Consider the following 11,113-nt stretch of genomic DNA (forward strand, 5'->3'; position numbering starts at 1 on the left):
ACTGGTAGTCAAAAATCAAAAGATTAAGGAAGATTCCAAATATTAAATTTATTGATGATTTAGGTAATTTGTATGGTATGTTTTCTTATACCAGGATGCCCCAAATTAGTTGCTAGCCATTTCTTCTTAGCCTGTATGAAGGATATCTTTTGTGGGTCCTGATGTGGCTAATGAAGTGAATGGTAACTCAGCGCTCTCTTTCTTAGCTGGAGCAGGAAGGAGTGAGTAGGTAATGTACTGCTGGTTCACTCCCTGTTGCACTTATGCAAGACTTCTGGTGCTCTTGATCCACAACCTTGAGGTACAATGCTGCTGCTCCACTTTAAGCAGTAATGGATCAAGTATTCCCAGGAATCGGTAAGTATGTTATTACCGGACAGGTATATGGAGGAATTTAAGGTGGGGGGTTATATGGGAGTCAGGATTTAAGGGTCGGCACAACATTGTGGGCCGAAGGGCCTATACTGTGCTGTACTGTTCTATGTTCTGTTCTACGTTCTATGTTCCTTACAGGAAGGTTTGAGCACATCCCTGAATCTTTTCCATTGTTCATCTGGTAATTTCCACCCATGGAAGAGCTTGGAATGTATCTGTTTTAGGAACCTGGTATTTGGACTGGGCTGTCCAACATAGCTGACTAGGAGTAACTAGGTCACAATACTGGGGGATTGGTTGCTTGGATGCTGGCCTAGGAGGGGACACCAATATTTTCAGGAAATGTAGAGGAGGCTTAACACAGAGCAGAGGAGACAATTTAGCAGTGAGTGATCACTTTAATAATAAACTGCAAAATAACAAGCCACGAGGGGCCACAAAGCAAGAGAGAATGGATACTTAACATGACAAGGCAACAAGGTTACCAAAAACTAGGAGTAACTTGTTGAGGCTGGCTGGTTCAATGGTTGAACAAGGACATTAAATGAGAGCTGGATTTAAATCAGCTGCAGGTGATGAGTTGGAAATGGATGTCAAGTGAATCCTGATAGTTGGATACAGACTGGGAAGCGCCTGCTTCCACCCCTCCTACAGTTGATGCCCAATGGCCCAGGTCAATCCAGATGGGTCTGGTAGAACTTCTTGATGAGCAATGGATCCAAGATCAAACTAGAGAGCACCCAAGAACTCTCCTCCAGGCCGTTCCCAGTCAATCAGGTACTGCACACCCATCCACAATGATGGGAATCCATCAACCAGCAAACCAGGTACACTGGATCACCTTCCACTACCCTTGGAACTGGAGTTACAAGCTCAGGTGGGTTGGGTGATCCATGGACAATGGGCTTAAGGCAGGACATTTGGAAGGTAGGTTTGATCCTGTGGGATGGTGCAATGGGTAATCTTGAAGGGATCAATGAACCAGGGAAAGAGCTTGCGGGAGTTAGCGTGCAGGGGCTGATCTTAAGTGGACAGCCAAGCAGGGCCCCAGGCTAGAGTAATCTGGCTGGGCACTGCTGGCAGTTGGCTTGGCAGCTAGGAAGGCCCTTTGTGCCCTCTTCCAAGCATCCTAATGGGTGAATCAGGGCCCTGTTGGATGGGGCCTCCACCCTCGGCTCCTCCATGGGGAACAACAAAGGTTGGTGGCCATGAAACACTTCAAGGGGTGACATACCCATGACAGAGGAGGTGTGTAGATTGTGGGACAGTTCTGTCTAGAGACTGTACTTCCTCCTTGTGGAAGAGTTAGAGGCAGTGAAGCATCACAGAAACTTCTCAACTTGCTGATTGGCTCTTTCTGACTGACCATTGATCTGCAGATGACAGCCAAAGGATAAACTCACTGAGATGTGGAGGAGGGAGCAGAAGGCTCACCAGAAGTAGGAGACAAATTGCGGACCCTGGTTTGACACAATGTCCTGAGGGAAACGGTGGAGGCGAACAACTTGCTGGAGAACTAGGACCGCGGTGTCAGCTGCTGACGGAAGTTTGGGGAGGTCAATGAAGTAGACCACCTTGGAGAACCGGTTCACCACTGTCATGATCACCACGGCCCCATCGGAAGGTGGTAAACCTGTGATGAAATCCATGGTGATGTGGGACCATAGGCATCGAAGGTCCAGTAGCAGGAGCACAGAGGGCTACTGGTTGAAGGAATTGGACTGGGCACATTGAGGGCAGGCAGCAAGGAACTGATGTACATGGTAGGCCACCAGAACTGGCGTAGCAGAAAATCCATTGTCCATCCAGGAGCGGGCCCACTAGAGTGCCTCAGAGTGCACGGCCACTGGCACATACATACAGTTGTGAGGTGTTTCGGCCAGAGCAGGCTTGTGTGGATTGAGCTACCAAGATCCTGGATGATCAGAGTGGGAACCTGCAAGGGTGGAATGATGGGCTGAGGGTTGATCTTTATTTCAGCTTGGTCAAACTGCTGAGAAAGGGCATCCGCCTTAGTGATCTCGGAGCTAAGTTGGTAGGAGATGGTAAAGATGAATTCCTTGAAGAAGAGAGCCCAATGAGCCTGGCATGGGTAGAATTGGCAGGTATGCTGAATGGATATCAGGTTCTGGTGGTCAGTCCAGATCAGGAAGGCCTTGTTGATCTCCTTCAGCTATTCCCTTATTTCTCCATTCCCCTATTTAATGTTGAGCAGCTCACAGTCTCCTACTCCATAAGGTGCCATGTAGAGTTGGACTTGCATGAGAAGAAGGCACAAAGGTCTTTCTACACATCTGGTCCTCACTTGGAGTGGATGGCCCAGCACCCATATCAGATGCATCCACCTCAAAAGATCCTGAGGGGCTAGGATGGCAGAGAATGGGAGCGGTGGTGTCGAATCTCTTGAGCTCCTCAGAAGCCTGTTTTGTGGCAGCAGATCATATTATCTGTGATTTAGATGATTTTGTGAGGGAGGTGAGAGGAGCAGCGATTTAGCTGTTATAAGTGATGAAACGGTGGTAGAAGTTGGAGAAGCCCAGGAAGGACTGTAGCTGTTTGAGAGAGCTCAGTCAGGGCAATTTAACAATGGCGTGCACTTCCTCTCTGTCCATGGTTATGCCTTGGGGTGAAAGGACGTAACCCAGGTAGGAAATGACTAGAGTGTGGAACTGGCATTTCTCTAACTTGCAGTACAGTTGATTTTTGAGGAGACACTGAAGGACTGAGTAGACATGACAGACATGGTCTTGGAAGTCCCTGGAGAAGATGAGGATGTCATCAAGCTAGATCAACACATACTTGTGTATCATGTCTCAGAGGATCTCATGAATGAAGACTTGGAAAGTGGTTGGACTATTGGAAAGCCCAAAAGCATCACCAAGTATTCAGAGTGGCCAGTGGGTGTTATGAACGCTGTCTTCCACTCAAACCCCCAGTGGATGTGGATCAGGTTGTATGCGCACCGTAGATCTAGTTTGGTAAAGATCTGGGCCCTGCAGACCGTTTTGGATGTGTCTTCCATGAAAGGGAGAGGTTAGCAGTTCATAATGGTGATTTTGCTGAGTCCACAGTAGTCAATGCAGGGACAGTGACACCATGCCCCCCCCCCATACTTCTTTTTGACAGAGAAGAAGCGGGGAAAGAGACCCCCCCCCATATTTCTTTTTGACAGGTTAGGCATTGGGATAGTCGAACGAAGAAGCCACATTGCAGTTCTTCGATAATGTGGTCATTTATAGCTTTAGTCTCAGGAGGGGAGAAAGAGAACAGATGACCTTGGGCAGGGGTGGTGTGTAGGAAGAGGTCGATCATGCAGTTGTCTGCCCTGTGAGGTGGCAGAGTGCTGGCTTCCCTTCTACTGAGGGCAATGGCAAGGTCGTGGTATTGCTGTCGGGGTTTAGTGAGGTCCAGGGTTTCCTCCATCTCCATGGGTTTACAGGGTGAAGTCAACTGGAGTTACAGGGAGGTGGTCTGACAAGTGGGTCCCCAACGCAGCAGTGAAGTAGATGACCAGGCTAAGTGAGGGTTGTGAGTAGAGAGTCAGCGATAACTCAACGTAAATCTACTTCCTTAGAAGTTTGCGAACAGAGAGAAAGTATAAAAGGAGCAGATTTGGTTAAGGCCAGTCTTTTTTCAGCTGCGCAGGCACAGTAAGTGTCAGCATCAGAAGCCAAACTCAGCACCAAATAAAAGGAAGGCAGGGTTAAGTGGAGCGGGCATTGTTGGAGCATGCCAGTGATAGAGTGGGAAGGCTTTGGCTTAACAGGCTTCAGCGTGAGCAGGCAAAGGCACAGATGAAGAGAGGTAAATCTTTTTGTTTGTGCACAGTAGTCATGACGGGGTGCTGCTCCTGTCAGATACCTGATAGTTTCCCTGATGACTACCAAGTGGTTAAGGCATTGGTCTAGTGATCTGAAGGTCGCTATTTCGAGCCTCAGCTGAGGCAGTGTGTTGTGTCCTTGAACAAGGCACTTAACCACATATTGCTCTGTGACGACACCGGTGCCAAGCTGTATCGGCCCTAGTGACCTTCCCTTGGACAACATTGGTGGCGTGGAGAGGGGAGACTTGCAGCATGGGCAACTGCCGGTCTTCCATACAACCTTGGCCAGGCCTACGCCCTGGAAACCTTCCAAGGTGCAAATCCATGGTCTCACAAGACTAACGGATTCCTACAAACATCAGCATGGTGCACCCAATTTCAGTTAAGAAGTTGGAACTGGAGTTGGATGTACTTAGGATCATCCAGGAGGCTGAACACTTAGGGATAGGTATAATCCTTGCTGGAGAGTTTTAAATTGGAGTAGGGCAAATGACAAGGGCATTAGTCAGGAACTAAGAAGAGTTAAATGGGAACATGTTTTTTTCTGGCAAGTCCACAGCAGACATGTGGAGGGTCTTTAAAGATCAATTGCACAGAGAACAGGAAAGATATGTTCCTGTTAGAAGGAAGGACAAGGATGAAAAGATTAGAGAATTTTGGATGTCTAGAGAGATGATGAATTTACTCAAGAAGAAAAAGGAAAAGTATGTAAAGCTTTGGAAGTTAGGATCAAACTGAGCGCATAAGAAACATTAAGAAGTCAGAAAAGAACTAAATAAGGGAATTAGAAAAGCCTGGAGGGCCCATGAAAAGCCTTTTGCAACTAGGATTAAGGTGAATCCCAAGGCATTCTATACATGCATCAAGAGTAAGAGGATAACTAGGGAGAGGGTAAGACCACTCAAAGATAAAGGGGGGAATATTTGCTTGGATGTAGAGATTGTGAGTGAGGTACTTAATGAGTACTTTGTTTCAGCATTTACCAAGAAAATGGATATGAAGGACCAGGAAATCAGTGCAGAGTGTCTAAGTATATTAGGGGGTTTAAAGGTCAGGGAGGAGGAAGTGTTGGGCCTCCTAGTGAATATTAAGGTGGATAAGTCTCCAGTGCCTGATGAGATTTACCCCAGGTTACTGAGGGAGGTAAGAGACAAGATTGCAGTGGCCTTGACCAGTATCTTCGTGTCCTCTTTAGCCACTTTCCTGGTAACTTATTGGAAAAACTCTATAAAATTGGTCAGACATGATCTACCACGCACAAAGCTACGCAGACTAATAGTTCATGTCTGTCCAAATACTGATATGTAAGGTCCCTTAGAATACCTTCCAATAACTTTCCCACAACTGATGTCAGATTTATCAACTTCTAATTTCCTGTTTCTGTTAGAGCTTTTTTAAAACGGTGAAACAACATTGGCCGTCCTCCAATTCTCTAGTATCTCTCTTGTATCTAAGGATGTTTTGGATATCTCTGCTATCTCTGCTAGGGCCCCAGCAGTTTCTGCACTTGCCTCCTGTAGGGTCCAAGGAAACACCTTGTCAGGCCCTTGGGATGTATCCATCCTGATTTGCCTGAGGATAGCAAACACCTTCTCCTCTGTAGTCTGCACTGGGTTCATGAAATTGATGCCACTTTGCTTCACCACAATAGACTCTATTCATCTCCCGAGTAAATACAGATGCAAAGAATGCACTTAAGATCTCCCCCTTCTGTTTTGGCTTTGCACATGGATTACCATTCTGGTCTTCCAGAAGACCGATTTTGTCCTTAGCAAACCTTTTGCTCTTAACATACCTGTATAAACCCTTAGAATTCTCCTTCATCTTGTCTGCAAGAGCAACTGAATGCCTTCTTTTAGCCTTCTTGATTTCTTTCTTAAGTATTCTCTTGCATTTCTTGTACTCCATAAGCACCTTGTTTGTTCCTATCTTCCTATACCTGCTCTGCACCTCCTTTTTTTTACCCTCTTTACCATGTCCTCAGCATCTTTTTGAAAACCAGGGTTCCCTGAACTTGTTATCTTTACCTTTTATTCTGTCAGGCACAGACAAGCTTTGTACCCTCCAAATTTTGTTTTTGAAGGCCTCCTACTTTCCAAGTACACCTTTCCCGGAAAACAACCTGTCCCAATCCACACTCTGATACCATCAAAATTGGCTTTTCTCCAATTTAGAATCTCAACCTGTGGACCACACCTATCTCTTTGCATATTTACTTTGAAACTAATGGCATTGTGTTCACTGGATGCAAAGTGTTCCCCTACACAAACTTCTGCCACCTGGCCTGCCTCACTCCCTAATAGCAAATCCAGTATCACACGCTGTCTTGTTAGGAGTTCTACATACTGATGAACGAAACTTTCTTAAACACATTTAGCAATCCCTATCCCATCTAGTCCCTTTACAGTATGGGATTCCCAGTCAAAATGTGGCGTTAAAATCACCTACTTTAACATCCGTATGTTTCTTGCAACATTCTGCGATCTCTTTAACAAATTTGTTCCTCTAAATGGTCATAGTCATACTTAATTAATCCCGAGGGAAATTGGTTTTCGTTACAGTTGCACCATAAATAATCAAATAGTAATAAAACCATAAATAATTAAATAGCAATATGTAAATTATGCCAGGAAATAAGTCCAGGACCAGCCTATTGGCTCAGGGTGTCTGACCCTCCAAGGGAGGAGTTGTAAAGTTTGATGGCCACAGGAAGGAATGACTTCCTATGACGCTCAATGCTGCATCTCAGTGGAATGAGTCTCTGGCTGAATGTACTCCTGTGCCCAACCAGTCCATTATGTAGTGGATGGGAGACATTGTCCAAGATGACATGCAACTTGGACAGCATCCTCTTTTCAGACACCACCGTGAGAGAGTCCAGTTCCAACCCCACAACATCACTGGCCTTACAAATGAGTTTGTTGTTTCTGTTGGTGTCTGCTACCCTCAGCCTGCTGCCCCAGCACACAACAGCAAACATGATAGCACTGGCCACCACAGACTCATAGAACATCCTCAGCATCGTCTGACAGATGTTAAAGAACCTCAGTCTCCTCAGGAAATAGGAAATGGAAATATAGGAAATAGAGAAATCCCTAGGGATGCTGGGTGGTCTGTAATATAGCTCCATTAACATGGTCATACATTTCTTATTTCTCAGTTCCACCCATAACTCCTCACTAGTTGAGTTCTCCAGTCTGTCCTGACAGAGCACTGCCGTGATATTTTCCCTGACTAGTAACACTACTCTCTTCCTTTAATCCCTCCCACTGTCACATCTAAAACAACAGAACCCCAGAATACTGAGCTGCCAGTCCTGCCGCTCCTGCAACCAAGTCTCACTATTGGATACAACATCATAATGCCAGGTGTTGATCCATGCCCTGAGCTCATCTGCCTTTCCTACAATACTTCTTGCATTGCAATATACGCAGCTCAGGACATTAGTGACACCATGCTCAACCTTTTGATTCCTGACTTTGAGGTTTCACCAACATTTGCCTCCACGAACTCTCCACTAACTGGTCTGGCACTCTGGTTCCCATCCCGTCTGCAACTCTAGTTTAAAGCCCATCATGCAACATTAACAAACCTTCCCACTAGGATATTTGTCCCCCTCCAGTTCAGGTGCAAATGGTCCCTTCTGTACAGGTCCCACCTTCCCTGGAGAAAGTCCAATGATCCAAAATTCTTATGCCCTCCTTCCTGCACCAACTCCTTAGTCACTTATTAAACTGTATGATCTTCCTAGTTCTTGTCTCCCTAGCACAGGTAGTAATCCTGAGCTCACAACCCTGGAGGTCCTGCCCTTTAACTTAGCTCCTAACTCCATGAACTCCCTATGCAGAACCTCATCAAGTGTACTAATGTCATTGGTACTTATATGGACCATGACTTCTGGCTGTTCACCCTTCCACTGACGAATGCTGAGGGCTCGATCTAAGATATCCTGGACCCCAGCACCTGGGAGGCAACATACCATCTAGGAATCTGGTTCTCATCTACAGAACCTCCTGCCTATTCCCCTAACGAATGCACTATCACCATAGTGTGCCTCTTCTTCCCCCTTCCCTTCTGATCCACAGAACCGGAATCAGTGCCAGAGACCTGACCACTGTGACTTTCCACTATTAGGTCAATCCCCCCCCTCCCCCCCAACATATCCAAAGTGGTATACCTGTTGTTGAGGGGATGGCCACAGGGGTACTCTGTACTGGCTCCTTAACCCCTTTCCCTTTCCTGACCTGTACCTTGGGCGTAACTACCTCTCTATATGTCCTATCTATCACCCTTTCAGCCCCCAAATGACCTGGAGTCCATCCAGTTCCAGCTCCAACTCCTTAACATGGATTGTTAGAAGCTGCAGCTCGATGCACTTCTCTCAGTTGTAGTTGTCAGGGACACTGGGGGGTCACTCTACCTTCCCAAATCCCGCAAGAGGATCATTCCACTATCCTGCCTGTTATCCCTACTGTCCTAGCTGAACAGATATAATGAAGGGAAGGAAAAAGTTGTACTGTAGATATTGTGAATATATGCAGGCTTTTTTCCCTCGAGGTTGGTTCAGACTAGAACTAAAAGTTATAGGTTTAGACTGAAAGGTGAAATATATGAAGGGAACCTTTGGAGGTGCTTCTTCACTCAAAGGGTGGTACAAGTGTGGAACAAGCTGCCAGCTAAAGTGCTGGATGTGGGTTCAACTACAACATTTCAGAGAAGTTTGGTTAGGTACATGAATGAGATGGGATATGGTCAGGTGAGTAGCTGGGATTAGGCAGAAAAACTGACCGGCGTGGACCAGCTGGGCCAAAGGATCTGTTTCTGTGTTAAAAGGCTCTATGATACAAAGTGGTAGGTCAATGAACTTGCTGCCAACCACATACCAGAGATTTTTGGGTTAAAGTACGGGTAATGTACAACACACTAAAAACAGGTTTTCATGTAAGCCACATGCAGTGTGCAGAACATTTAAAGATATGAAATCGAGAAACAGTTTTACATTGTTCCTTTATAATCTGCACTAAAAGGGAGCTCAGAAAACCTTGCAGGAAATGCAGTCCAAAAACAAATAGATAAGAATAGAACCTGTCAGGGAATTTCCTGTTCATAACTCAAATCCTTTTCTTGAGAAAGTTGAACCGAATGGCGCAACAATACAAGTAATGTTTCTGGGACAAGTAGCAAAATGCCTGACAGTTCTTAATTCCTCTTTCTGCAAGAAAAAAAACAAGGGAAATGTGAAGACTAACATTGTAGTTACATGAAACAATTCTTTTGTATGTCACAGAAACATGGAGATGCATAGCACCTTAAGTTATTATGTGCCTGTTCCCTTCCCTGACAAAATGTTTCAGAAAAACCAGAAATTTAATCAAGCCATTTTTATGAGTCATCCAATTCAGCTTTAATAAATCTTGAAACAAGAATATGCACTACTACTTGTTGAAACATGCTTTGAATCCATAATGTCTCTCAGTGACTGAACACCGAAATGTCAATAGCATCAATAATTAAAACTACAGAACTATTGTTCACTCTTTAATACTTACGGTAACTAACTTTACTTAGGGTCATAGAGACATAGAGTCATAGAACACTACAGCAGACAAACAGGCTTTTTGGCCCTCCTAGTCTGTGCTGAACCATTAATCTTACTCGTTTCATTGACCTATGCCTGGGTCATAGCCCTCCATAACCCTCACATCCAAATTACTCTTAAATATTGAAATCAACCCTGCATTCACCGCTTGTGTCAGCAGCTCGTTCCACACTCTCACCACCCTCTGGGTGAAGAAGTTTACCTTCATATTCCCCTTATACAATTCACCTTTCACCCTTATCTCATGACCTCTAGTTCTAGTCTTACCCAACCTCAGTGGAAAAAAGCCTGTTTGCATTTACCCTATCTATACCCCTCATTATTTTGTAGACCTCTATCAAATCTTCTCTCAGTCTTCTGTCTTCTGAGGAATAAACTCCTAGCCTATTCAACTTTTCCCTATAACTCAAGTCCTCAGGTCTCAGCAACATCCTTGTAAATTTTCTCTGCACTCTCAATCTAATTTTGATCTTTCCTGTAAGTAGGTGACCAAAACTGAACACAACAGTCATCTATATCTTATACAATTTCAACATAACTGTCAAAATCACGGACTTGGCTGCACAGCGGATTCAGCAAATGCGCTCATGAATATGCACGTGTCAGCTAATTACTATTTCGTTGTGGCGGTATTTAACTCCCTTCTTTTCATTGTAGCGCCTGTTGAGACTTGAGAAAAGCACAGCAACGTTACACTGCCTACTTGCATTCTAAGAAAGTGGACTATCGAGTCGACTGACGCTGAAGACTAGTGGTATTCGTTTTACATTTAGATATTCCTTTCAGCCGTAGTTTTGGCATCTCGTTTTTCCATTTGAGAGTTTTAGCTAATGGCCCTGTTTGGCCTAGCTTCACTGTCTGAAGCAGGTCGGTTGTTCACAGACTTTAATGCGAACAGTACTTTAAGGAAAAGGAAAACGATAAACACTAGGCCAAATAGGGCTGTTTAATCACACACAAGGCCGTGTTGACTATACCTAGTCAGTCCCTGTCTAGTCTATCCAAATACTTATGTATACGGTCCCCTAGAATACTTTCCAATAACTTACCTACTTCTGATATCAGATTCACCAGCCTATAATTCATCGATTTATTTTTAGAGCCTTTCTTAAACAATGGATCAACATTAGCTGTCCTCCAAATCTCCTGCACCTCACCCGTGGCTAGGAATGTTTTAAATATTCCTGCTAGGGCGCCTGCAATTTCTGCACTTGCCTCCCACAGGGTCCAAGGGAACACCTTGTCAGGCCCTGGGGATTTATCCACCCTGATTTGCCTCAAGACAGCAAGCACCACTTCCTCTGTAATCTGTATAG

This window comes from Mobula hypostoma, chromosome 10 (genome assembly GCF_963921235.1).
Source record: "Mobula hypostoma chromosome 10, sMobHyp1.1, whole genome shotgun sequence".
Taxonomy (NCBI): domain Eukaryota; kingdom Metazoa; phylum Chordata; class Chondrichthyes; order Myliobatiformes; family Myliobatidae; genus Mobula; species Mobula hypostoma.